Genomic DNA, 27,255 nt, shown 5'->3' on the forward strand with positions numbered 1-27,255 from the left:
GCACAGCTTCACACAAGGGATACTTTTTTATTTGCCTGGAGTTGGGCTTTAAATTCTTGCAATATTTTATTTTTTCTCAGCAAAAAATGTGATTTCAATACCAAGTTAACGAATTCAGTACTCTTTGTTTATACCAATCTTACCATAAGTACATGTGGCCTTTGTAGGACTACATGCATTTAAAGATCTTGGAGATCTCAATGCTGATCCTCAAGGATGTCTTCATATATCTAATACTGGAGATAATTGTACGGTTATACCATTGAAAGTTTATACAGTCACACAGGAAATGATGGGAAGCAGACTATAGATTTTGAAATAACAGGAAGAAATGACTGTCTGGCATGTAGACAAAGCTATGAAACAGCTTGGGGTCCAACAAGGGTCATAAATACACAGTGCATTTTCTGCCACTTTCACAGCCAAAATCTCTGCTTTGCACAAAACACAAAGGAGTAATTATAAACTCCAGTACAACAGAGAAGAAGAGAAATTATCAAAGATATTCATTTAGATAATCCTCTAGACTCTATTAAACAGCGAGAGTCTGCTACATTTTGCTTTATTAAAGGCACAGCCTGCTGAAGATTAATTTATTTGCTGAAGTCTATACATTATAGAAGACAATTCCATATGGTATGTTCTTCTGAATTGTGAATAAAGAAACCTTTTAAGATATAATAGCAGTAATGATTTAATATATTGTAGAAGTAAGGAATCTAATAGGCTTTCTTTAGCCACTTTGCGGCTATAACTACTTTCTTCAGTTTGGCTTAAAGAAAACCTGTACCGAGAGGAGTATAGGGGGCTGCCCCCACTCCTCTTTCTAAAAATGCTATTTGCTTGGTTGTCATGCTGAACCAAAAGTTTTAATAATTTCACTCTGACGTGTTCTGCATTGATTCAGTTCTGTGAAGTATGAAGTTTAAAGTTCAAATGATATCCTTTATTGGCTATTTAAAAATCCAAACTTTCTGCAACATAAGTTAAACAATAAAGGATATCAATAGAAATAAATAATAATAATAAATAATGTTTGTTAAATGTAATTATATCTGAAACATATACTGGTAATTCATAATACACTATCACATATAAATATTTCATATTCAATAAATTTCATATATATACATATGATTTGATACTTGTAAGAACTAAAAAATCCTCTAATCCCTTACATTAAAAAAGGAAAATATATACTAGATAAAAAACTTTAATTGCCCATAATATACACAGTTCATAATAGTTCTGTTAACAAAGATAACACATGATAAATATTGGGACCCAACATATATAAATCCATGTTGAAAAATAATGTATTCAAAATACATAGGTGAAAACCCACAGTAGATAGATAAGGTATGGATACACATAGTTAAAACACGACATCTGTTGGCTCAACGCGTTTCGTGACTTTATGTCACTCATCAGGAGAAAGTGTGTCAGTCTATAACTGCAATGACATGTTAAAAATGACTAATTAGACTAATGTAGTCATAAATGTTGGAAGTGCCAAAAAGGGTATAGTACCCCATATTATACTCACAGGGAATCCATGTACTGTTAATATGATAATGCGGGGAACGAGTAGCCCCAAATGGGGAAACTTCTGTCCGGGAGCTGAGATGGTATCTTCCGCAAATGGTCAACCCAAAGGGTGACCCCCCAAAGGACGGACGCGGCATCCAGCTATGATGAATAAGTGGGCATGTGATGCCAGGAGGCCAAATTGTCACTGTGCAAAAGGAGTGATGTGTGTTAAACCAGAGTGTATAAGATCCCTTTGTAGGACTAAGGAAACCAGTGCCTGAAAAACGAAAATGTAAAAGTGAACCAACACTCGAAAATGAGGAAGAGACTACAAACAAATTTAGGGATGAAAGTTAATATATGTAATAAGTCCGCGCTTAGGAATAAAAAGGGTTTGCAGCCTCCCCTAGTGAGTCCCTCATGGGACTATTTGGGTATTGAATATAGTAAATGGGGAAGTGGCGCTACCCTATATGAATCTAATAATAGTTACCTATACCATAAAGTGAACGAGGATAATACTATCTCAGTGTGTCTACCAAACTATAAGTGGTTCCATAAATGTGCATAAAAATAATAATAATAATACTGAGTAGTATTTTGCTTGGCATACAGTATCTAAACTGTGACAATATGCCCCTCAGGGCAGGCACCCTTAGTGTGTGGTAATATGTTGCATCTAGGGACAAAATCCCATTAAGAACAGATATCACTAGCTGTGCAAACTCAGACGAGTCTCAATGTGTACATACAGTACAAGGACTAATGTTAAGGGTGGGGTGTTTGTGGAGTGCCAACACCTACCACCCCTATATATTCAAAAAAACTTTTACCATACATAAACTACATGTGACCACAGTATAAAGAAAATATATATATCAGGACCGTATGTGCAAGGAACTACTTAAGTTCATATACCAAAATATACATATATTAGGACTACATGTGCAACTATATATATGTGACAAAACTCTGTGAAAAAAATCTGTGAAAAAAATCCAATTTTACAGGAATAAAGGATCACAGTCTGTGTGCAGTCCAAACTTTAGAAAAATAATAAGTGAGTGTATCAACGGTGACTTCTGTGTTCATCAGGAAAAGATTGGTGACTCCAGGTGCTCCCCCCAATGTAATCCCCACTCACCAGAAACAGTCAGTTGACTGAGATAGTATTATCCTCGTTCACTTTATGGTATAGGTAACTATTATTAGATACATACAGGGTAGCGCCACTTCCCCATTTAGGGATGGAAGTACTCGCTCTGGGGTATTTGATGTAATACTATGTTCCTGCTCATTGGTCCTCATTATGCTATTTTGAACATCTCCTTATGGTCCCTTTTTTATTAATTATAATTTTCTTATAGTCCCACTTGACTCCCCCGGGGCATCTGTGTGTGTTTTTGGTGGTCTGGGTGTGGGCTGGGATGTCCTACTTCCGGGTTTTTCTCTGATCCGGGAGCTGCGACACACACTGCGGGCAACCCCTTTCCCACGCACACTGCGTGTTGACGTCACGCCCTTCTCGCCGGATGGGCGCCATCACTTCCAGTTGTGCCAGCGACTATCCAGCTATGAGCGACGTAGGAACTGGTTTGGCGCCAAATCACCGGGCAACTTCCTCCTCCCCCTGCTCGCGGGTGTGACATTAATGGGTTTCCTGCCATGCCCTCTGTATGGGTGCCATCCCTGGACGGCCCTGGCATTTGGCTTCCTTCCACTCCTCAAACACTTCACATTATTTGCTCTCTAGCCCATCTGGTAGGTATCACCTTCACTTTCTTGCACTTCTTGCCCTTCATTCTTTCTCTTTCTACTCAGTTCCCCTCTGACTCCCTTTTCGGGGGCTCACCTCCTTTACCATGTTCTTTTCCTAATTTTCGGGTTTTGGTTCACTTTTACATTTTCGATTTTCAGGCACTGATTTCCTTAGTCCTACAAAGGGATCTTATGCACTCTGATTTAACACACATCACTCCTTTTCCACAGAGACAGTTTGGCCTCCTGGCATCACATGCCCACTCATTCATCATAGCCGGATGCTGCGTCCGTCCCTTCCGGGGGGTCACGCTTTGGGTTGTCCGTTTGCAAAAGACACCAGCTCAGCTCCTGGACAGAGGTTTCCCCGTTTGGGGCTACTTGTGGCCCACATTATCATATTATAAGCACATGGATGCCCTGTGAGTATCGTATGGGGTACTATACCCTTTTTGGCACTTTCAACATTTATGACTACATAAGTCTAATTAGTAATTATTAACATGTCATTGCAGTGATAGACTGGCACGCTTGCTCCTGATGAGTAACATAAAGTCACAAAACTCTTTGAGCAAACAGATGTCGTGTTTTAACTATGTGTATCCATACCTTATCTATCTACTGTGGATTTTCCTATGTATTCTGAATACATTATTTTACAACATGGATTTATATATGTTGGGTCCCAATATTTATCATGTGTTATCTTTGTTAACAGAACTATTATGAACTGTGTTTTTTATGGCCAATTAAATTTTTTTATCTAGTATATATTTTCCTTCTTTAATGTAAGGGATTAGAGGATTTTTTTGAACTTACAAGTATCAAATCTTATGTACATATGTGAAATTTATTGAATATGAAATATTTATAAGTGATAGTGTATAATGAATTACCAGTATATGTTTCAGATATAATTACATTTAACAAACATTATTTGACCCATTCTGTACGTCATTCAAAGTCCCGACCCTATGTTTTTACTTCTATATATATTGACAGGGATGGAGATTGATGACCACGTCATCATCTCATATAGAGTCCCACAACCCCCAACCACCCCCTCCCCCCCGACTACAAATAAAGGATATCACCTGAACTCCAAATTTCCTACATTCAAGCTAAAGTTTAGTTATTTATTTATTTTTAAAAGTGGTTGTAAACCGCTGGACAATTTTTTTTTCTAACTCTGCAAGGTAATGTTATAATGTGCTAGTATGCATTGCTTCTGGGTTTGCGGACTCCGGCTCTGTGACTGGCCGGAGACGCAATGACGTCACTCCCACTCATGCACGTGGGAGCTGCTGTTTACGGCACAGGTCTCTGAAGGAACAGCACAGTTTAGGAGATGGAGGACTGCAGAGGACAAATATAGCAGCCACCAGCACAAGATACTCTTTTCATTTACACTTCTCAATGTAAATAATGGCTCTTTGTGCCAATTACAAATAAAGAATAAATAAATAACCAAACTTAAAGTGGTTCTAAAATCTAAAGGCTGAAGGATTTTTACTTTAATGCATTCTCTGCATAAGGCCCTGTTCACATCTAGTGATTCAGGATTGCTTCTTTTGGGCGACAAGCTTTGCACAATGCGGTTTGCCGGGATTTCAGCACGATTTATCAAGAGACAATCGTGGCAAAACCGCACCGCATTTAGGTGGCATTCTAGATTGAGGACGGAATGGCCGTGATTCTGCCCATGACCCAGAATTGCTAGATGTGAATGGGGCCTAAAGGTAAGTAAAGTGTAAAGTGTACGGGGGAGCCCCCCAGCCCCCCTCTCTTATACTTACCTGAGCCTGATCCAGTGCTGTGCACAAGAGCAGTGGCTCTCTTCACTCTCTCCTGCTTCATAGGCTCAGAGACAGCAGAGGGAGCCATTGTCTCCTGCTGCTGTCAATCACAGTCAGTGAAGAGGAAGCAAGGGACAGGGCTGGGCCATGCACTGTGGGCACTATGGTGGGCACTCGGCATGGGGGAGGAATTAGGAGTGCTGGTAACCATTGCAAAGGGCAGATAGGTATAGCAAGTTTATTTTAAAAGAAAAAATATATATATATGGGTTTACAATTACAGTTAACAATTGCAGTCTCATATTTCTCCTGGTGATGGTTTACTTCAAAAGGGGAGAGAAAAGTATTTTTGTTTGCAGACATCAAACCTGTTAATCCAAAATTGGTTTGTGCACCCAACAAGTACTTTACTTTAGACCCTTCAGGCCTAAGGGTAAAACAAATCTTAATGCCTAAGCACAATTTTGCAACTTTGACATGTGTTAGATAAACTGTACATATCATCACAACTACTTTGTACATCCAGGTGGATTATACCTTGTTTTTTTTCAGGACAAATTGAGCTTTCATTTGGTGGTAAATAGTTATGGATATCTCCTGATTTTTTTTATTTTCAAAGGAAAACTGGCCCAAAATAGTAAAAAATATATATATATTTTTTTAATTTAGCTGTATATTACTACCGTAACCTACCACCAAAAAACAACCCAAAATAAATGATTTATGCTGTTTTTTTTGTCCTACCTTAAACACACTGACATTGAAACTAAGTGACACTGATACTAATTTAAAAAAAATCCTGCCCAAAATATACTGACCCTGACCTGGACCTTTGACCTTTGACCCAAACACTAACCCTGGCACTGACCTAGATCAAACCTTGATATAGGTATTTTTTCTATTTTATTTTTTAATATTTATTTATTCATTTTTTTACACACGCTTTTTTTTTTCTCCCCGCAAGGAGACACAACGATACAATGTATCTTTCCTCTCCATTCACAGAGAGAGAAAGAGGGGCGGACTTTACAGTGACTGATCACTGTGGTAGCCAATCAGAAGCTACCACTGCGATCAGGCGACCTGGAATCGGGAGTTCTGCATCACGATCATTAGTGCTGTGCGGTGCGCTCCCAGCACAAATTGAGATACACAAATATGCGACCCCCACGACAAAAAGCCCAGTGCAGTGGAGCAACATATTTGTGTTACGTCTGCGTCAAGGGGTTAAAGTGAAACTGCATGTAGTTTTATAACATATATTGTACATTAAATCTTTTTCAAGTAAATTTGGTAACCAGATTTTTAACTGGTGTAATTATTCTCACCACAAACACCATACCTCCCACCTGAGATGAGAAAGAGGAACCTAGTTTTGTACAAAGTGTATGGTCAAAGGACACACCCCACTCACATGGACTAGTGATTTTATCACCACTACTTTTTCATTTATACTAGCTTTCCAAAATGTAACAAATGCAATAGTTTAGGGATTGAATAAAAGGTTTAGGGGTGTATTTATATAAAAAAAAAATGTGCAGAGCTATCCGTCCTGTGAAACTATTTGTACTCAGGTTTTGTGTGAATAGAGGCTATTTTCTCCCAGGTTGAATATTATTCAAGTGTTATTTTTCATCAGAGAGGACAAGGAAACTACCACATTATGGTCTCTAGATGAAGCTGACAATTAGCGTGAATAAGTATTTTGTATAATTAAGACCAGTGCTAGTAGCCATAATGCAGTGTTTTCCAGATTCCCTCTATACTGTATGAAGAATAACATTCAATCTAAAGAGAAAATAGTCTAATAGTGGTTATTTTTGCCCCCATCATGCACAACAAATGTACATGCAATTTCAAATGACAAATAGCTCTGTGATTTTTTTTTTTATAAAAAACCCTTTAGTGTTTTATACCATGTTATATAATTACAGTGTACAGTAGTACCTTGGATTACGAGCATAATCCTTTCCAGAAGAATGCTTGTAATCCAAAGCAGTCATATATCAAAGCGAGTTTCCCCATAGGAATCAAAGGAAACTCAGATAATTCGCTCCACAGCCACTGCTTGTCTATGCAGTACCGCATTTGGCCAGAGGTGTGGGGGGCGCCGGTGGCACTCGGCGACGTTCAGAGACACTCAGAGACCCTTGGAAACACTCAGGAACGCAGTGTTTCCGAGGGTCTCTGAGTGGCTCCGAGTGTCCCAGAGCGTCACTGGTGCCCCTGTACCTGTGGCCAAATGCGGTACTGCACACCCCAGAGCCTTGAATCCTGCTCATCTGGTGAGACAACGCTCGCAAACCGAGTCAGGATTTAAAAAAAACCAAACAGCTCGTTTTGCGAGATGCTCGTAAACCATGTTACTCGCAATCTGAGGTTTTACTGTATTTTTTTTAAAAACAGAGGTCTGTACGACACACCAAAAACAGGAACAACTGAGGAGGGATGAGGGACAAAGGGATTTAGTTAGAAAAGAAGGTCAATGCCATTACTGTCCTGACAATTGCAAGCAAGGTGAACATTTCAAGCATTGCTTGCAACAGTCATTCAGTGGGGTAAGTGCCTTTTATATGTCACAAAAGGTTTTACGCATTTTAGAAAATCTCTGTGTGTCTGTGTCCCTTTATAGGAATGGCAACAATACCATTTCTCCATGTATGTGGTACATGCGAATGTTGGCGGGATCAGGTAGAGTTACAGTAAGTCCCTGGGGTGCTATAACCAGGACCAGCAGAGGTTGAACTCTCACCTCCTGCCATTTTCAGTCAGACAAGTTTCTATGAGTGCCCAAGCATGCTGTGTGCATAATTTAAAGTGTAACTGCACCCACTGCAAGGATGTTTTGCTTCCAGAGACAGGCTTTAATTCATAAACCTGCATGTAAATGAATGTTAGAAAATGTTCGAATTTTTATCTCTATATTTGTTCCAGGTGACTCAGAAAACAATGGGGGCAAAGCATCAACGTGGCAGCCTGGTAACTGACTTTCCTAAAGGAGAAAAGGCAAAAATGGCAGCCTACATCATTCTTCTATGACAGGTGTACTTTAACTCTGCACTGTAGCTTTAATTGGTAAGTAAATAAAAATATTTCAATCTTTAGAGAAAAATTGTGATTACAAATTTCTGTCAAAGAAATGTAAATGTTTGGAAATTGCACTTTTTCAATCTACTGAGTAATAAACATACCTAGGAGCTTTCAATATTTCCTGGCCTGAGGTGTGTTTTGGTAGGTACATATTTAACAAAAAGTGGGTGGTGCTAAAAAAAGGTGATGATGTGTAGGTGCTATACTATATGTATGTAGAGATGGAGGGTAGACATGGTTGTAGACATGTGTCCACTGTAACTGAATTGCTGTAAGACGTGGTAGTATTAGTAACTATAATATCTATCAGTGTTTTATTTAACTTGTCGTTTTGTAGAACTGCAAGTCCTATCCTGTCTTGGTAGTTTCTAGCTGAGAAGATAGGCTGACATGTATTACAGAGCCAAGAATAATGCCGTGTTAAGCTGATTGTACAGTGATTGAATTTCAACTGGTTCCTTGTGGACCAGTTAGAATTTGCTTAAAGGTTGGCCCTCAAAGAAACTGGGTAGAAAATTGTCAGCGGGACAGTCTGAACACATATTTTATTTGGTGAATTAACCCTCCTGGCGGTATTCCCGAGTGTGGCTCGGGGTAAAATTTCAGTACCATTTGCGGTAACCCTGAGCCACACTCGGGATTGCATTGCAGAATCATGGTACAGCTTACTTACCTTGTCACCAGGATCCTGCGCTGTCGCCACCCCGCTGTGTCCTCTGCCAGATCATCCGCCTGATATTCTGTGTCTTGGGCTCAGTTCCCTGCGAGCGTTGCAACGCGTGGGGGCGGAGCCCGGCGGCAAATTCAAAAAGTACAAAAAACATAACACACACAGTACATTGTAATCTTATAGATTACATTACTGTATCAAATCATTTTACCTCCCTTTTGTCCCTAGTGCTTTGTCCAGTGCCCTGTATGCAGTTTATATTATATGTACTGTTCTTTCTGCCTGGAAACTTGAGATTGTCCATAGCAACCAAAAAGTGTCCCTTTACGCCAAAAGTGGTTTTAGAGCAGCTAGAAAACAGCGATAGTAAATTAGAAAACTCGCAGAATTGAGCGATAGTGATTCGTGGGGAAGTTCATTTTATTATTATTATATTATAATTTTTATAATTATTGATAGTTTTTTTTTATTATAAACAATGATATCGTGTTTCAAACTTCATCATACCTAGGATGTCTACTAGACTCTTGTTTGGACAGATTTAAGTGTGTTATTACTAAGAATTACAGGCCTGCAATATAAAACGCCAAATTTCCATGCAAAACATTGTACCGCTTTGAGCAGTGGCGGCTGGTGAAGTTTTGGGATGGGGGGGCGCCAGACCCCGCCCTTCCTTTTTGACCCCTCCCACTTGGTGAAAATAGGCGTGGTTTAAGCAAAATAGTGGGCGTGGCTCTAAGGTGGTGTGGTTAGCGTCTGAGATGAGGGATGGAGGGAGAGGGAGAGAGGGACAGCAGGCCCAGATCCTACACAACAATAGAAATATGTGTATTCTAGAAAGTTTAACAATCAGCAGATAAAGATACTCCAAACACCTGGTGTTAGCGCTTCAATCATCCCGCCACCATGGTTGTTATGGTGTCAGGATGCTTGAAGCGCATTATTTCTATTATTATCTAGTAGCCACGTCGCCTACAACCAGATGCCATCAGGCGTCCCCAGCAGTCCGTCCTTACATCAGGTGCCCCCAGCGGAGTCCCTCCTTACATGCAGCCTGTGTCACATCAACTGCAGCCTCTGTCACATAAAATGCAGCCTCTGTCCCCCCCAAATGCAGCCTCTGTCCCCCCCCCAAATGCAGCCTCTGCCCCCCCCCCAAATGCAGCCTCTGTCCCCCCCAAATGCTGCATACCTGTGTCCCATTACATGCAGCATGCCTGTGTCCCATTAAATGCAGCCTCTGTTCCCATTAAATGCAGCCTCTGTCCCCCCCAATGCAGCATGCCTGTGTCCCATTAAATGCAGCATGCCTGTGTCCCATTAAATTCAGCCTCTGTTCCCCCAAATGCAGCCTTTGTCCCCCCAAATGCAGCCTCTGTCCCCCCCAAATGCAGCATGCCTGTGTCCCCCCCAATGAAGCCTCTGTCCCCCCAATGCAGCCTCTGCCCCCCCAAATGCAGCCTCTGTCCCCCCAAATACAGCCTCTGTCCCCCCCAAATACAGCCTCTGTCCCCCCCAAAATGCAGCCTCTGTCCCCCCCAAATGCAGTCTCTGTCCCCCCCCCAAATGCAGCCTCTGTCCCCCCAAATGCAGCCTCTGTCTCCCCCCCAAATGCAGCCTCCGTCCCCCCCAAAATGCAGCCTCTGTCCCCCCCAAATGCTGCCTCTGTCCCCCCCAAAATGCAGCCTCTGCCCTCCCCAAATTGAAGCCTCTGTCCCCCCCCAAATACAGCCTCTGCCCCCCCCAAATACAGCCTCTGCCCCCCCAAAATGCAGCCTCTGCCCCCCCAATGCAGCCTCTGTCCCTCCCCCAAAATGCAGCCTCTGCCCCCCCATACAGCCTCTGTCCCCCCAAATACAGCCTCTGTCCCCCCCAAATACAGCCTCTATACCCCCAAAATGCAGCCTCTGTCCCCCCCAAATACAGCCTCTACCCCCCCAAAATACAGCCTCTGCCCCCCCAAATACAGCCTCTGCCCCCCCCCAAAATACAGCCTCTGTCCCCCCCAAATGCAGCCTCTGTCTCCCCCCCAAAATGCAGCCTCTGTCTCCCCCCCAAAATGCAGCCTCTGTCTCCCCCTCAAATGTAGCCTCTGTCCCCCCCCAAATGCAGCCTCTATCCCCCAAAATGCTGCCTGTCCCCCCCAATACAGCCTCTGTCCCCCCAAATGTCCCCCCCATTCTCCACACAGCGGTACTTACCTTGGGTTTCCTGCGGTGTCCTTCTCCTCACACTGGCACCAGCATTCTTCCTGTTTCCTCTCTCGGACGCAATGAGAGAGCGAAGCAGGAAGTGACATCTGACTCAGGGCAGATGTCAATCAAATCTTAAGTGCGGAGTAGCCTCCGCCCTGCGCCTGTAGTATCTATTACTATCGTCGGGCGGAAGCTACTCGGCGCTTCAGAAAACGCCACAAGGCGGGTTAAACGCCCGCAAATGCAGCGCCACGTCTGCAATCTCGTGATTGCATAGACGTGGCGCTTCCCATAAGTGCACTGTGTCTGGCGTCCGAACACAGTGCACTTAAGGACCTTTTTTTTCCTTTTTTTTTTTTAAAGGGCCAGTAATAAATTTTTTTTTTGACTTTTTTTTTGCTGATTGGAGGGGGGGGGGGGGTGGTGCCCAGGCGCCCCCTATGGATGGGCCTCCACTGGCTTTGAGCATCAAAAATCTGACATAATCATACCACCAGGGTGGTTACAGAAACTTTTTGTTCAGTAAAGCTGATGACTCCTACCTATTTTTACACATTTTTATTCCGGGCGCCCCTGTTAATCGAATTTCCAACAGGCCTATTTGTTGCAAACTCCTTTTGCACACAACCAACTCTTGGCATCTGACTGGCTGTCAGAATACAATAGCCACAGTAGAATATTTGTCCATCTGCACTTTATAAAAAGCTGCTAGATTTTTTTTTATTCAGCCTGCCTATGTGTATGGTCAGCCAATTATCTCATCAGAACTTGAAATTCGAGCAGTGGGTGGCTTTGTGGGCATCCTACTGCCTAACATCTTTTGCATTACAATTCAACGGAGCCAGGCAAATAATAAACTACGTAGAGGGTTCTTTACTGTAAGAGCGGCAAGGCAGTGGTCTCAGCGGGGGCATCGATAGTTTCAAGAAACTATTAGATAAGCACCTGAACGACCACATACAGGGATATACAAGGTAATACTGACATATAATCACACACATAGGTTGGACTTGATGGACTTGTGTCTTTTTTCGTCCTCAGCTACTATGTAATTATATATAATAATTCTTGCCCGAACAGTGACTGCAGCCAATCAGCTACAGTCATTGTTTAACAGTGTCAACTGCATTATCCATGTAGAAGAGGGTGTGGAAAGGCTAGAGAGATGCCCCTGCCCGCATCTTCTGGAGCACAGTAGTGCATCAGCTGGATTCCTTCTTAATTCTGAAAATGTCTTTCAGATGTTTCTGAGCAGAAGGCCTCCTAGCAAAATGCAGCATTTCTGAACAAGTTTACAATGTCTCTGTCCCAACACAGCCTGGGGACACACTAAAGCCTAGTACACACCACTAGTTTTTCTTTGTTCAACTGAGCGGCTTGAACGAAAAAACCTCACAGATCAGGTTGGAGCCACTGTACTAACAATCCAATGTTAGCACAGCAATCTCCCATGCTGTGCTATTGTGTTCTGACAGGGGGTTGCCCCCCCACCAGAACACTCTGGTCAGCACTCTCAGCCATTGGCTGAGAGCGTTGATTGGGAGCCGGTCGGCTGCTGGTTTTCCAGCATGCTCGTCTGACAGAAGCCGGACGAATGGCTAGCTTCTGTCGGACTGGCTTCCATACACACAGGGCAAATTTCAGAAGGTTTTTACCGAACCGGCCGATGTCGCTAGACATATGGCCCGTGTGTACTAGGCTTCAGTTATCCCTCATTAACATACAATGAAGAAGCCAGGCTCCTAATATTTAAAGTAGTTCTAAGGGCTGATGGTTTTTTACTTTCATGCATTCTATACATAAATATAAAAAACCTTCTTTGTGCAGCGGCCGCCTCCACAGCCCCCCCAATCCTTACCTGAGCTCCCTCCAATCCAGGGCTGTTAACGATAGCCTCGGTTGTCCTGGGACTCTCCCTCCTCACTGGCTGAGACAGCCCATTGGCTCCCACTGCTTTCCATCCCAACCAATGAAAGGAGAGTGGGGGCGGGACTGAGCCGTGGCTTTATGTGCCAGCTCAGGAGCAAGCACGCAGCAGTGCCCCCATGGCAAGCGGCTTTATTTGGAGGCACTGTTTGAGGGGGAGGAGCCAGGAGCTCTGGCAGGGGACCCAAAAAAAGAGGATCGGAGCTGCTCTGTGCAAAATCTAAGTATAAAGTTTGTTATTAAAAAAAAAACATAAAACAACAAAGCTTTAATACCACTTTAACTCTTTTTTAGGACAGACAGTGTTCAAATCTAGTTTATAACTGATAATACGATCTGCCAGCACAGTATAAACAGGGTTAATTATGGCAAACACATCTGCTGAGCCCCCACATAAACAAAGAGAACTAAGTCAGATTTTTCAGTGCTGGAGTTATCAGAAAAGAGCATTTAAAATTGTGAGTAGCAATTTTCCATTTTTTTATTATTATGCTATGTGGCTAAGGCCTCTTTCACATGGGTGATCCGATCAGGTTCATCTGTTAGTTTTTAATGCAACTCTGATCATATGGTCCATGTATACCTATGGATCGGTTGGTGTAAATGGACTTGTGTCCGTTTACACCTGCCTACCTCCAATCCAGTCTGGTCCGCAAAAAAAAAAAAAAAAAAATGGAAGAGGTTACTCTTTCCTCTGTTTTGGCAGAGCAAAGAGGGCTTTATGCAGAGCGGACATGGACCTGTTATCCGCCCGCTCGGCTCTGCTTAGCAGGGAATCAGCTCACTGATCCCTGCTGAGCAAATCGGATTCCAACCCATGGGAAAGGGGCCTAAGCAGCTATATAAGATATGTAACAAATATAAAGTAAGTGTTATCCCAATTTGGCTGCAAAAGTGGAAATATGCTTTAAGGCTTATTTTTTTCCCTTTCCCTTCTTGCTCCTCTGATGATTATAAGGTGATTGGTTTGGCCCAATGACTACTAGGCCTACTTATTGGAATAAATTACCTTTGCAAGGGAAGTTGCACTTTGCAAGTAAATTTGCCCCAGAGCTCAGTGAATGTGCTGAAGCTTCACTTTGCAAATAATAACCAACCACATGCAAGGAAATTAAAAAAACAGCATTTTTGCATGATTGGGCGATGAACGTCAACAGAACTTCACCTCCATCACTAAGATCTGGGGTAAATTTCCTTGCAAAGTAGCACAGAACCCTGGGGGACCCCACTACCCAACTCTGACCATTCCGAGTACTCATTATTTCTCACCACCCTCTGAACTCGCCCTTGTAGCGAGTTTTTAAACAATAAACTCATGTACTCACACTATGGTCCATGCCAACGGACTGTATTTTGTACAGTAAACGTTTATGGGAAACTGTGTCAAATGCTTTTGCAAAATCCAGATACACCACATCTACGGGCCTTCCTTTATCTAGATGGCAACTCACCTCCTCATAAAAGGTTAATAGATTGGTTTGGCAAGAACGATTCTTCATGAATTCATGCTGATTACTAGTCCCTTATAATCCCCTGCAAGAGCTTGCATACTATTGATGTTAAGCTAACTGGTCTGTAATTCCCAGGGATGTATTTTGGGCCCTTTTTAAATATTGGTGCTACATTGTCTTTACTCCAATCACCTGGTACCATTCCAGTCAGTAGATTGTCAGTAAAAATTAGGAAAAATGGTCTAGCAATTACTTGACTGAGTTCCCTAAGTACCCTCGGATGCAAGCCATCAGGTCCCGGTGATTTATTAATGTTAAGTTTCCCAAGTCTAATTTTAATTCTGTCCTCTGTTAACCATGGAGGTGCTTCCTGTGATGTGTCATAAGGATAAACACTGCAGTTTTGATTACTGAAGACCCTCGATTACCTCATGAAGACTGAAGAGAAGAATAAATTCAATACCTTCGCCAACTCCCCATCCTTTATAACCAGATGTCCTTCCTCATTCTTAAAGGGGCCAGTATGGTCTGTCCTCCCTTTTTTACTGTTTACATACTTAAAGAATTTCTTAGGATTTTTTTTGCTCTCCTCCGCTATGTGTCTTTCGTGTTCTATTTTAGCCCCTCTAATTGCACCCTTACATTTCTTGATGCATTCTTTATAAAGTCTGAATGCTGATGATGATCCCTTAACCCTGTATTGTTTGAAGGCCTTCTTCTTTGCTTTTATATGCATTTTTACATTGGAGTTAAGCCATCCAGGACTTTTGTTCGCTCTTTTAAATTTATTACCCAATGGGATGCATTGGCTAATGACCTTATTTAATATGCTCTTAAAGCAAACCCATCTCTCCTCTGTGTTCTTTGTTCCTAAGATTTTATCCCAATTCATGCCTTCTAACAAGGTTTTTAGTTTAGGGAAGTTAGCTCTTGTGAAATTCAGTGTCTTTGTATTCCCCTTATGTTTCCTATTTGTGTGATTCATACTGAAGCCAATTGACCTGTGATCGCTGTTTCCTGAATTGCCCCGTATTTCCACATCCATGATCAGGTCTGTATTGTGGGTAATCAGTAGATACAGTAACGCTTTATTTCTAGTTGGTACGTCTACCATTCGAACCATAAAAGTGTTCTGCAAGACATTTAGGAACTGGCGAGCCTTAGACGAATGCGTAGTTCCCTCCGCCCAGTCTATGTCTGGATAATTAAAATCCCCCATTATGATAACACTTCCAATCCTTGCTTCTAATCCAAATTGTGATAGAAGGTCTGTCTCCCCCTCCTCCCTCAGGTTAGGGGGCCTATAGCATACTCCCAGTAATATTTTCCCCTTAACTTCATCGCTTTGGAGCTCTACCCATAAGGATTCCACCTCCTCCCTAGCTCCCTTAGCTGATGTAATCTCTCACATTCACTTGTACATTATTCTTGACATATAGGAATACCCCTCCCTCTTTTTTACCCTCTATATCCCTGCCATAAAGGGTATACCCTTGAATGGTTGCCAGCCAATTATGAGAGCTGTTGAGCCAGGTCTCTGAAATTCTCACAAAATCCAAATCCTCCTTGTACAACATTATCTCTAGTTCACCCATCTTGTCCGCCAAGCTCCTGGCATTGGTGAACATGCCACATAGTTTAGACCGGTCGCATACTATCCTCTTATTGGGTGTTCCGAGATTGCAACTAGGACTTATTACTATACTTACCTTGGGTTTATGTGCTTTACTCAACCTACCACTAATGCCCCCGAAACTACCCTCTGGAATATATTCCGTGTTGACTATCTCTACCCCTGATCCCTCCCCCTGTCACCTAGTTTAAAAACCCCTTTAACTTTTTGGCCATCTTTACTCCCAGCTGATCTGCACCCTCCTCATTTAGGTGCAGACTGTCCCTTCTAAAGTACTGGTGATCGACTGAAAAGTCGGCCCAGTCCTCCAGGAACCCAAACCCCTCCTTACTACACCAGCTCTTCAGCCACTTGTTTACTTCCCTAATCTTCCTCTGCCTTTCTGGTGTGGCTCGATGTACCAGAAGAATTCCTGAGAATACTACCTTATACCTTCCTAATAATACTCCTCAATTTAGCTCCCAAGTCCCTAAAATTGTTCTTTAGGACACTTCATCTGCCTCTGACTTTGTTATTGGTGCCAACGTGCACCATGACAGCCGGGTCTTCCCCAGCCCCTCCCAGTAAAGTAATCTGTCCACCAGATCCATGTAGTGCTGAACCTGAGTGCCCGCTAGACAATATACAGTTCGGCACTTCAGGTCTTTGTTATAGATTTCCCTCTCTGTCCTTCTAAGAACCGAATCCCCTACCACCAGAATCTGTCTTTCCTTTCCCTTTGCTTCCCCACCACTCTCACTAGAGGAGTTCTTCCCCTGGCAGCTAGGAGAATTCCCTAACTCCAGTAGTGCTGGTCCCTGACTGGTTTCACCAATGTCACTCAATGGAGCATACTTATTGGGATGCTCCAGCCCTAGACCGGCCTCCCTGGCACTTCCCCCTCTACCCTTTCTGACTGTCACCCATCTACTCTTTTCCAGTGTCTGCACCTCTTTGTCTCCACCCACCTCTGTGCTGACCCCTGCCGGAACCTGCCATGTACGTTCCTGGCTCTCCTTTAGTATGGAGGGACTTCTCAGTGCTGACAGTTGCTTCTTCAGATTCAGAACCTGGGCTTCCATGGAAACAATGTGCTTACATTTTTCACAGAGGTATTCGCCCTCGATCGGATGATCAAGGAACGCATACATGCCGCAAGATGTACACAGAGTCGCATCTCCACACCCACCGGGCATCGTGCCTACTAATTTAATTGGGGATTATACCTTGTCCAAATTACCTAACAACTAGCTTCCTGACACTAATACTCAACAAGACAATACACAGGCACTCAACAAGACAATACACAGGTACTCGCAGACCAACGTGCACTCGCTGACCAATGTGCACTCGCAGACCAACATGCACTGGCAGACCCACGTGCACACACACACACAATACACTAAGTACTAAGTACTAACAATCCACACACACACTACTCAGACAACACTCAGGTACAATACACAGGTACTACCTGACTCTAATACTCAGTACAGCCCATGTGCACTCGCAGCACTCATGTGCTTACAATACACAGGTACACACTCACCCTACACAGGTACTTGACCCCTGTTACAACCTCTTGTTTTCAACTTTGTTGAACACAAGACACTTATGGTTCGTCTTTTATTTATTTATTTATTTTATCATATACTCTCCTTGAGTTAGATTTGTGACTTTGTCCAGGTCTTTTGGCACCCTTTTTTATTTTTCAAGGTCTTTCCCCTTTATATTAATTTCTCTTTCCTCCCTCTTTTCCTCCCTTAGGCCTACGGGCCCTCTCTTCTTCTCATACGCATTACTCCTCTTTTCTATTATACAACAGGTCAGATAAGGCATTTTTTTTCTTATGACCACATACACTGTACTAGTGTTATATTTGGCTTGTTATGCCATCTCTTCATCTATATTCGAGTGTCCTAGCCTGATGTTTTTGTGACACTTAATGCTATTTTGTTTATATTACTACATTGAGTTGAGATGTGATTTGCACCCTCTGACTCGTTTTCTGACCAAATGTTGTTTTTACTACCTGTTTACTGTATGGTCTTTGTCACCTTTTCTGAAAAAAATAAACGTATATACTAACCAATAATTAAAGATGATTTTTGTGATGTGCACCTCAACATATATAGTTACATAGTTACATAGTAGGTGAGGTTGAAAAAAGACACAAGTCCATCAAGTCCAACCTATGTGTGTGATTATGTGTCAGTATTACATTACATATCCCTGTATATTGCGGTCATTCAGGTGATTATCTAATAGTTTCTTGAAGCTATCAATGCTCCCCGCTGAGACCACCGCCTGTGGAAGGGAATTCCACATCCTTGCCGCTCTTACAGTAAAGAACCCTCTACGTAGTTTAAGGTTAAACCTCTTTTCTTCTAATTGTAATGAGTGGCCACGAGTCTTATTAAACTCTCTTCTGCGAAAAAGTTTTATCCCTATTGTGGGGTCACCAGTACAGTATTTGTAAATTGAAATCATATCCCCTCTCAAGCGTCTCTTCTCCAGAGAGAATAAGTTCAGTGCTCGCAACCTTTCCTCATAACTAAGATCCTCCAGACCCTTTATTAGCTTTGTTGCCCTTCTTTGTACTCGCTCCATTTCCAGTACGTCCCTCCTGAGGACTGGTGCCCAGAACTGGACAGCATACTCCAGGTGCGGGCGGACCAGAGTCTTGTAGAGCGGGAGAATTATCGTTTTATCTCTGCAGTTGATCCCCCTTTTAATGCATGCCAATATTCTGTTTGCTTTATTAGCAGCAGCTTGGCATTGCATGCCATTGCTGAGCCTATCATCCACTAGGACCCCCAGGTCCTTTTCCATCCTAGATTCCCCCAGAGGTTCTCCCCCCAGTGTATAGATTGCATTCATATTTTTGCCACCCAAATGCATTATTTTACATTTTTCTACATTGAACCTCATTTGCCATGTAGTCGCCCACCCCATTAATTTGTTCAGGTCTTTTTGCAATATTTCCACATCCTGCGGAGAAGTTATTGCCCTGCTTAGCTTAGTATCGTCTGCAAATACAGAGATTGAACTGTTTATCCCATCCTCCAGGTCGTTTATGAACAAATTAAATAGGATTGGTCCCAGCACAGAACCCTGGGGAACCCTACTACCCACCCCTGACCATTCTGAGTACTCCCCATTTATCACCACCCTCTGAACACGCCCTTGTAGCCAGTTTTCAATCCATGTACTCACCCTATGGTCCATGCCAACGCACCTTATTTTGTACAGTAAACGTTTATGGGGAACTGTGTCAAATGCTTTTGCAAAATCCAGATACACCACGTCTACGGGCCTTCCTTTATCTAGATGGCAACTCACCTCCTCATAGAAGGTTAATAGATTGGTTTGGCAAGAACGATTCTTCATGAATCCATGCTGATTACTGCTAATGATATCATTCTTATTACTAAAATCTTGTATATAGTCCCTTATCATCCCCTCCAAGAGTTTACATACTATTGATGTTAGGCTAACTGGTCTGTAATTCCCAGGGATGTTTTATGGGCCCTTTTTAAATATTGGTGCTACATTGGCTTTTCTCCAATCAGCTGGTACCATTCCAGTCAATAGACTGTCTGTAAAAATTAGGAACAACGGTCTGGCAATCACCTGACTGAGTTCCCTAAGTACCCTCGGATGCAAGCCATCTGGTCCCGGTGATTCATTAATGTTAAGTTTCTCAAGTCTAATTTTAATTCCGTCCTCTGTTAACCATGTAGGTGCTTCCTGTGTTGTGTCATGAGGATAAACACTGCAGTTTTGGTTACTGAAGCCCCCCGATTCACTCGTGAAGACTGAGGAGAAGAATAAATTCAATACCTTTGCCATCTCCCCATCCTTTGTAACCAGATGTCCTTCCTCATTCTTTATGGGGCCAATATGGTCTGTCCTCCCTTTTTTACTGTTTACATACTTAAAGAATTTCTTGGGATTTTTTTTGCTCTCCTCCGCTATGTGTCTTTCATGTTCTATCTTAGCCATCCTAATTGCACCCTTACATTTCTTATTGCATTCTTTATAAATTCTGAATGCTGTGGATGATCCCTCAACCTTGTATTTTTTGAAGGCCTTCTCCTTTGCTTTTATATGCATTTTTACATTGGAGTTAAGCCATCCAGGATGTTTGTTCGCTCTTTTAAATTTATTACCCAATGGGATACATTGGCTAGTGCCCTTATTTAATATGCTCTTAAAGCAAACCCATCTCTCCTCCGTATTCTTTGTTCCTAATATTTTATCCCAATTTATGCCTTTTAGCAAGGTTTGTAGTTTAGGGAAGTTGGCTCTTTTGAAATTCAGTGTCTTTGTGTTCCCTTCATGTCTCCTATTTGTGTGATTTATACTGAAACTAATTGACCTGTGATCGCTGTTACCTAAATTGCCCCATATTTCCACATGTGTTATCAGGTCTGTATTGTTGGTAATCAGTAAATCTGGTAATGTTTTATTTCTAGTTGGTGCGTCTACCATCTGACCCATAAAATTGTCCTGCAAGACACTAAGGAACTGGCGAGCCTAAAATGAATGCGCGGTTCCCTCCGCCCAGTCTATGTCTGGATAATTAAAATCCCCCATTATGATAACACTTCCCATCCTTGCTGCTAATCCAATTTGTGATAGGAGATCCGTCTCCACTTCCTCCCTCAGGTTAGGGGGCCTATAGCATACTCCCAGTATTATTTTCCCCTTAGCTTCATCCCTTTGGAGCTCTACCCATAAAGATTCCACCTCCTCCCTAGCCCCCTCAGTGATGTCATCTCTCACATTCACTTGTACATTATTCTTGATATATAGGCATACCCCTCCCCCTTTTTTACCCTCTCTGTCCTTGCGGTATAGGGTATACCCTTGAATGTTTGCAGCCAATCATGAGAGCTGTTGAACCAGGTCTCTGAAATTCCCACAAAATCCAAATCCTCCTTGTACAACAGTATCTCTAGTTCACCCATCTTGTCCGCCAGGCTCCTGGCATTGGTGAACATGCCACATAGTTTAGACCGGTCGCATATTGTCCTCGTATTGGGTGTTTCAAGATTGCAACTTGGTCTTGCTACTATACTCACCTTGTGTTTTTGTGCTTTGGTTAACCTACCACTAATGCCCCCAATACTACCCTCTGGAATATCTTCCGCGCTGGCTATCACTGTCTCTGGACCCTCCCCCCCATCGCCTAGTTTAAAAACCCCTCTAACTTTTTGGCCATCTTCATTCCCAGCAGATCTGCACCCTCCTCATTTAGGTGCAGTCCGTCCCTTCTATAGTACCGGTTACCGACTGAGAAGTCGGCCCAGTCCTCCAGGAACCCAAACCCCTCCTTACTACACCAGCTCTTCAGCTACTTGTTTACTTCCCTAATCTCCCTCTGCCTCTCTGGTGTGGCTCAATGTACCGGTAGTATTCCTGAGAACACTACCTTGGAGGTCCTTTTCCTCAATTTAGCTCCTAAGTCCCTAAAATCGTTCTTTAGGACACTCCATCTGCCTCTGACTTTGTCATTGGTGCCAACGTGCACCATGACAGCCGGGTCTTCCCCAGCCCCTCCCAGTAATCTGTCCACAAGATCCGTGATGTGCCGAACCCGAGCGCCCGGTAGACAACATACTGTTCGGCGCTTCAGGTCTTGGTTACAGATTGCCCTCTCTGTCCTTCTAAGAATTGAGTCCCCTACCACCAGAATCTGTCTTTCCTTTCCCTTTGCTGCCCCCCCACTCTCACTGGAGGAGTTCTTCCCCTGGCAGCTAGGAGAGTCCCTCATCTCCAGCAGTGCTGGTCCCTGACTGGTTACACCAATGTCACTCAATGGAGCGTACTTATTGGGATGCTCCAGTCCTGGATCGGCCTCCCTGGCACTTCCCCCTCTACCCCTCCTGACTGTCACCCATCTACTCTTTGCTAGTGCCTGCACCTCTTTGTCTCCACCCGCCTCTGTGCTGGCCCCTGCCGGCACCTGCCGTGTACGTTCCTGGCTCACCTTTAGTATGGAGGGACTTCTCAGTGCTGACAGTTGCTTCCCCAGATTCAGAACCTGGGCTTCCAGGGAAACAATGTGCTTACATTTTGCACAGCAGAATTCGCCCTCGATCGGATGATCAAGGAACGCATACATGCGGCAAGATGTACAAAGAGTCGCCTCTCCACACCCGCCGGGCATCGTACCTATTAAATTTGGTGAGGATTTGGGGATTTTACCCTGTCCAAATTACCTAACAACTAGCTTCCTGGCACTAATACTCAAGACAATACACAGGTACACGACAAGACAATACACAGGTACACAATACACAAGTACTAACGATCCACACACACTACTCAGACAACACTCAGATACTCACACTACACAGGTACTATGACCCCTGTTATAACCTCCTGTTTTAAACTCTTGTTTTTAACTCCCACTTAATCCAGCTCCACTTACACCAAGCTCCACAGCTTCAAACTGAGCACGCTCAGACTGAGTCCTACAACAAGTTAAATAGGCACCTGTGAGCAATTAACCACACCCCTTAATTGATAGACTGATGAAACAAGAAAAAAAAAAAAAAAAAAAAAAGCTATTTAAAAAGTGACAGCAAAAGGCAAATTAAAAACTAAAAGGAAAAGTCTCCAAAATGCAACCCAGCAAACACCAACAGACAGCAAACACACACCAACAGACAGCAACACACACCAACAGACAGCAACACACACCAACAGACAGCAAGACTTGTATACTCTAATGCCGCGTACACACGGTCGGACTTTTCGTCTACAAAAGTCCAACGGACGCTGACGGACTAAAGCTGGCTGGTAATCCGATCGTGTGTGGGCTTCTCCGGACTTTCAACGGACTTTTTTAGCCTCAAATCCGACGGACTTTAGATTTGAAACATGCTTCAAATCTTTACGTCGTAAGTACGACGGACCCCGAAATCCGCTCGTCTGTGTGCTAGTCCGACGGACAAAAACCCATGCTAGGGCAGCTATTGGCTACTGGCTATGAACTTCCTTATTTTAGTCCGGTGTACGTCATCACGTACGAATCCGTCGGACTTTTGTGTGGTCGTGTGTAGGCAAGTCCGTTCGTAACAAAGTCTGCCGCAAGTCCGCCGAAGGTACGTCGGAAGTCTGTCGGACAGGCTGTCGGACTTTTGTAGACGAAAAGTCCGACCGTGTGTACGCGGCATAACACTTGTTTTTAACTCCCACTTAATCCAGCTCTACTTACACCAAGCTCCACAGCTTCAAACTGAGCACGCTCAGACTGAGTCCTACAACAAGTTAAATAGGCACCTGTGAGCAATTAACCACACCCCTTAATTGATAGACTGATGAAACAAGAAAAAAAAAATATATATATATATATATATATATATATATATATATATATATATATATATATTTTTTTAATTTAAGGGTCAACTCTTTTTGATTTTTTCCAGAGCTTTGGAAAATAATAACCAGGTTCTTCAGCGTAAAACAACTTGAAATGATTTTGCAAATAGACAAATATTTATTAAGGAAAATGAAAACTATTGTTGACATGTTTAAATATTTCAATAGGCTTTTTAATTGGTAGAGTTTCTAGTATGTGGTATAGAAAAGGAAAAGAAAGGCCAAGGACCTTGTCTAGGTCTGTATATATGCTTGTTATGATGCACATATTAGCTATTCATAATGTTTATAATAAAAATGTACTACTTGTAAAGAAATAGGATGTTCTGTCAGTATAATTGTGCCTGTCTGTCCCATTGAAGTGTGACCTTGATGCAGTTTAAGTTAGGTGCGCTATGCACAGTATACTGTCGATTAGCACTTATGCATTGTGAGCTATGTTGGGGTTTATTGCCCTGACATTAAAATGGAAGCAAAGAGGAAAATAATAAATTAATTTCAGCTTGTCTACTGGATCATGCTGTTTCTATGACAACCTGGAGCTGTTGAGATGCCGTACTACCTCCTATTTCTCCCTCTTGTGTGCAAAATCGAGAATTCACCCTACTTCCCCTTCTTTGTGTCTACCTTCTTCAGCTTCGAGACTAGATGTCATTATGGTCATTCGCATTCATAGCTTTTACATACATAAATCATACAAACACATAAAAGGAAAAGGTGACTTAAGATGTGTAAATGAAACATAAAAAGTGAGAAGGATTGGAAGTCTCTTGGGGTGCATAAACAGGAAAATGATTCAGAATCAGATTGTTTAGAAGTGGTGGTACTGTGGTTCTATGCACAAACATCCCTGTCTTTTCAACTCCATATTTATGTTGGTTATTATAAAACTGCCAACCACCCCTGTTTTGGAGGCCCCAGTGGTCAGCTGTCTCTGATTTGAAGGATCTTTTTCATATTTAGGGGTTTTAAGCCTGAAAGCCTTCCTGTTCTTAAACATTAACTACAACGTTTTGTCAGTCTCTATACTTTAGTGTTAAGCATATATTTCTATTTTTATTTATTTGACATTCAAAAAAGAGTAGTCACGTTGTAAAAACATATAATGATACATTTTACAAATTATTATGGAGTGATTGGGCAGTTCTCTTCATGACAAGGGGTACACAGCTTGACAGCAGAATGTTCTTAGATGATCTTTTTAAAGCTCAACTCCAGTATAAGAACAACCAACCTCAAACTAACTTCTGGTATGAAAAAAAAAATATTAAAATGCCAATTTTACTTACTTGAAGCAATAGTCAATGTCACATTTACACCTAGCGCTGGTGGTCAGGCACTATAGCTGGCTTCTGTATTCTTCACCTATAGCAGCCCCCTTTCTCATAAGGCAAGCAGGCCCATCGGTACTTGGTTGCCCCCAGGTCTTATTCACAATGCTATAGTGCATGACCACCACACTGGAGCAGGGGAACTGAGCACAGTAAACAGGTACTTGCGGTTGGCAGACAGGCAGAGTGATTCAATAACAGTCCAGGTTACATGTACAAGGCAGGCAAGGTTCAGAATAATCAGGGTCAAACCCATAGTCAAAACACAGGCAAAGCTCAGAGAATAGTCCAAGTTCCAATCTGAGGTCATAAACAAGGGAATCCAGTAGAACAAGGCTGACAAACAGAAGCTTGAAGCACATGTTAAAATACTATCATATGCATAAGACTGCAGGTTTGGCTGGCTTAAATCAGTTTTGGTCTCCACCCAGAAAATGGCTACATTAATCACTTTGCAGGTGGACAGGCAGAGAGGGAGAATTCCTCACAGCCAAAACAGGATGCTGGAATGTGGCCTGCAGCTGATATGGAACAGAAGCACTACACGCTCCTGACAGTCACTTGGCAATCCTTCTCTCTTCTTCTGTTTATTTCTTGAGTCATTTTTAGGGTCTCCTCGTCACTTTCTGCATGGTGTGGATATCTCCTGTGGTTTAAGGAAACATTTATGGGTCTTCTTCATAGGCTGCAAAGGCAGGAAAGCACATGGGTGCGAGGAAGAGACCAGTGCCCAAGTGAATAACATGCAGGGAAAAATTCCTGGTCCAGAGGGCAGAAAATTAACATGGCTTATAGAGGAAACTGTGACTTTGATCTAATACACTGCAAAATGGCTTAGGAAGAGGTGTTGGAATCAAGACTGAGGAGCAGGGCTTTTTTTCAGCTGAAAAGCGGGGGAACGCAGTTCCGGCACCTCCACCACTGAATGTATGTAATGGCAAGGAGTGCTGGGTTGTGCTACAGTGTCTATTGATGCTGGCTGCTGATGGATCTATTGTTGCTGGAGGGGATCTATTTCTGCAGAAGGGTTGATTGCTGCTGGGGAGGTCTATTGTTGTTGGTGGGGGATCTGTTGTTGCTGGGGTGGGTCTTATGTTGCTGGGGGGTCAGTTGTCGCTGGGAGAGATCTACTGTTGAGGGAGCAGTCTATTATAGCTGGCTGCTATAGGGTCTATTGCTGCTGGGTGGTATTTTGTTGTAGGTGGTCCATTGTTGCAGCGGGGGGGGGGGGTCAATTGTTGCTGGTGGGTCTATTGTTGTTGGCTGTGGGAGGTTTATTTTACTGCTTTTCTTGTTATCAATAACAAATTCCATACGGATTATTAGTACTACAAATGTTACTTGGTTCTGTATTCTCTAAAAGGGGTAGTGCTGGGAGGTGGGTAGGAGGTGGAACCAAGGACTGGTGCTCTGAGGTAGGTAGGGGCAAAGACAACGGGTAACTCCCAAAAGGGGGAGTTCCTGCACCTATTCTCTAAGAAAAAAAGCCCTGCTGAGGAGTAAGGTATTTGATGCACAATGCACAATTTAATAATTTTTTACTCGGATTTGGGTTTTAATTAATGTCAAGTACATAATTTCTTATTTGGTGACAGAGACCCTTTGTCCCTTTTTGTATATATAAATATTACTTCATATGTGTTTATGTAACATGTAATATGAAATTTAGACAGTGAATGTAATAGAGTTTATTTTTACAAATACATTGTATGTGGAATATAGTGGTGATGCCTGTAGGAGCCATTTTGACATTTGGTTGCTAAATTTTTTTTTATACTGAGCAAGCTGTACATGTTCCAGTGACTGGCATTTTCATTTTTTTCTCTCTGTACAAAAATTAAGTTCACACATTTAGTTCTTCCAAGTTGTGTTTAAAGTACAATCACACATTTGTTGGAAAATCCCCCAGCCCACCTGGCCCTTGTGTCAATCTAACCTAGAACCCCGCATACACACACGCCATAGGCATACTTACCTGTTCCATGGCAGTTGTAGCTTTTTACAATAATAAGTATAAACTATCGAGGATACCACATGCAGGCATCCAACAGGGGTGATCAGATCAGTTGGCTGCACCTTAAGGAATCAGGACCCAGATGAATAAGTGAAAATATATTTATTAAGACAATGACACACTTCCAATACCAACACCAGTAAATCATAAACAAATAAGTGGAAATGAAATGTAACAAAGCAAAACCCTAAATAATAATCTAACTCACTATATACAAATGGGGGGAACGCACAGGACAGGGACAGGGAAAGAGACAAGGGGAGCAGGAAGCCAGGTACTGGGCAGAGGAAGCCAGACAGTGGGAGCAGAAAGCAGGTTCCAGGGGAGAGGTCTCTGGATCAGGGTACAGGATCAGGAACGGATTGGACTCAGACAGGGACATGGCTTGCAGGGAAAATACTGAAGCACTGGACCTCAGTGAAATGTGGGCTTATATACCCCCAGTAGTCCATATCATGTGTAGCCTAATTCACTGTATAGTCCATGT

The 27,255-nt window shown here is 42.7% G+C and overlaps 1 long non-coding RNA gene across 12 annotated transcripts in view; it reads left to right on the forward strand.

Annotated features, from left to right (window-relative positions):
* Positions 1-27,255, forward strand: part of LOC141144974 (uncharacterized) — a 533,505-nt gene that overhangs the window by 202,244 nt on the left and 304,006 nt on the right. For all 12 annotated transcript variants that reach the window (XR_012244487.1, XR_012244492.1, XR_012244488.1 and 9 more), the window contains exon 3: positions 8,019-8,159. This is a non-coding gene — a long non-coding RNA (uncharacterized lncRNA). The remainder of the gene's footprint in view (positions 1-8,018; positions 8,160-27,255) is intronic.

This window comes from Aquarana catesbeiana, linkage group LG05 (genome assembly GCF_042186555.1).
Source record: "Aquarana catesbeiana isolate 2022-GZ linkage group LG05, ASM4218655v1, whole genome shotgun sequence".
In the NCBI taxonomy this organism is placed as follows: Eukaryota; Metazoa; Chordata; class Amphibia; order Anura; family Ranidae; genus Aquarana; species Aquarana catesbeiana.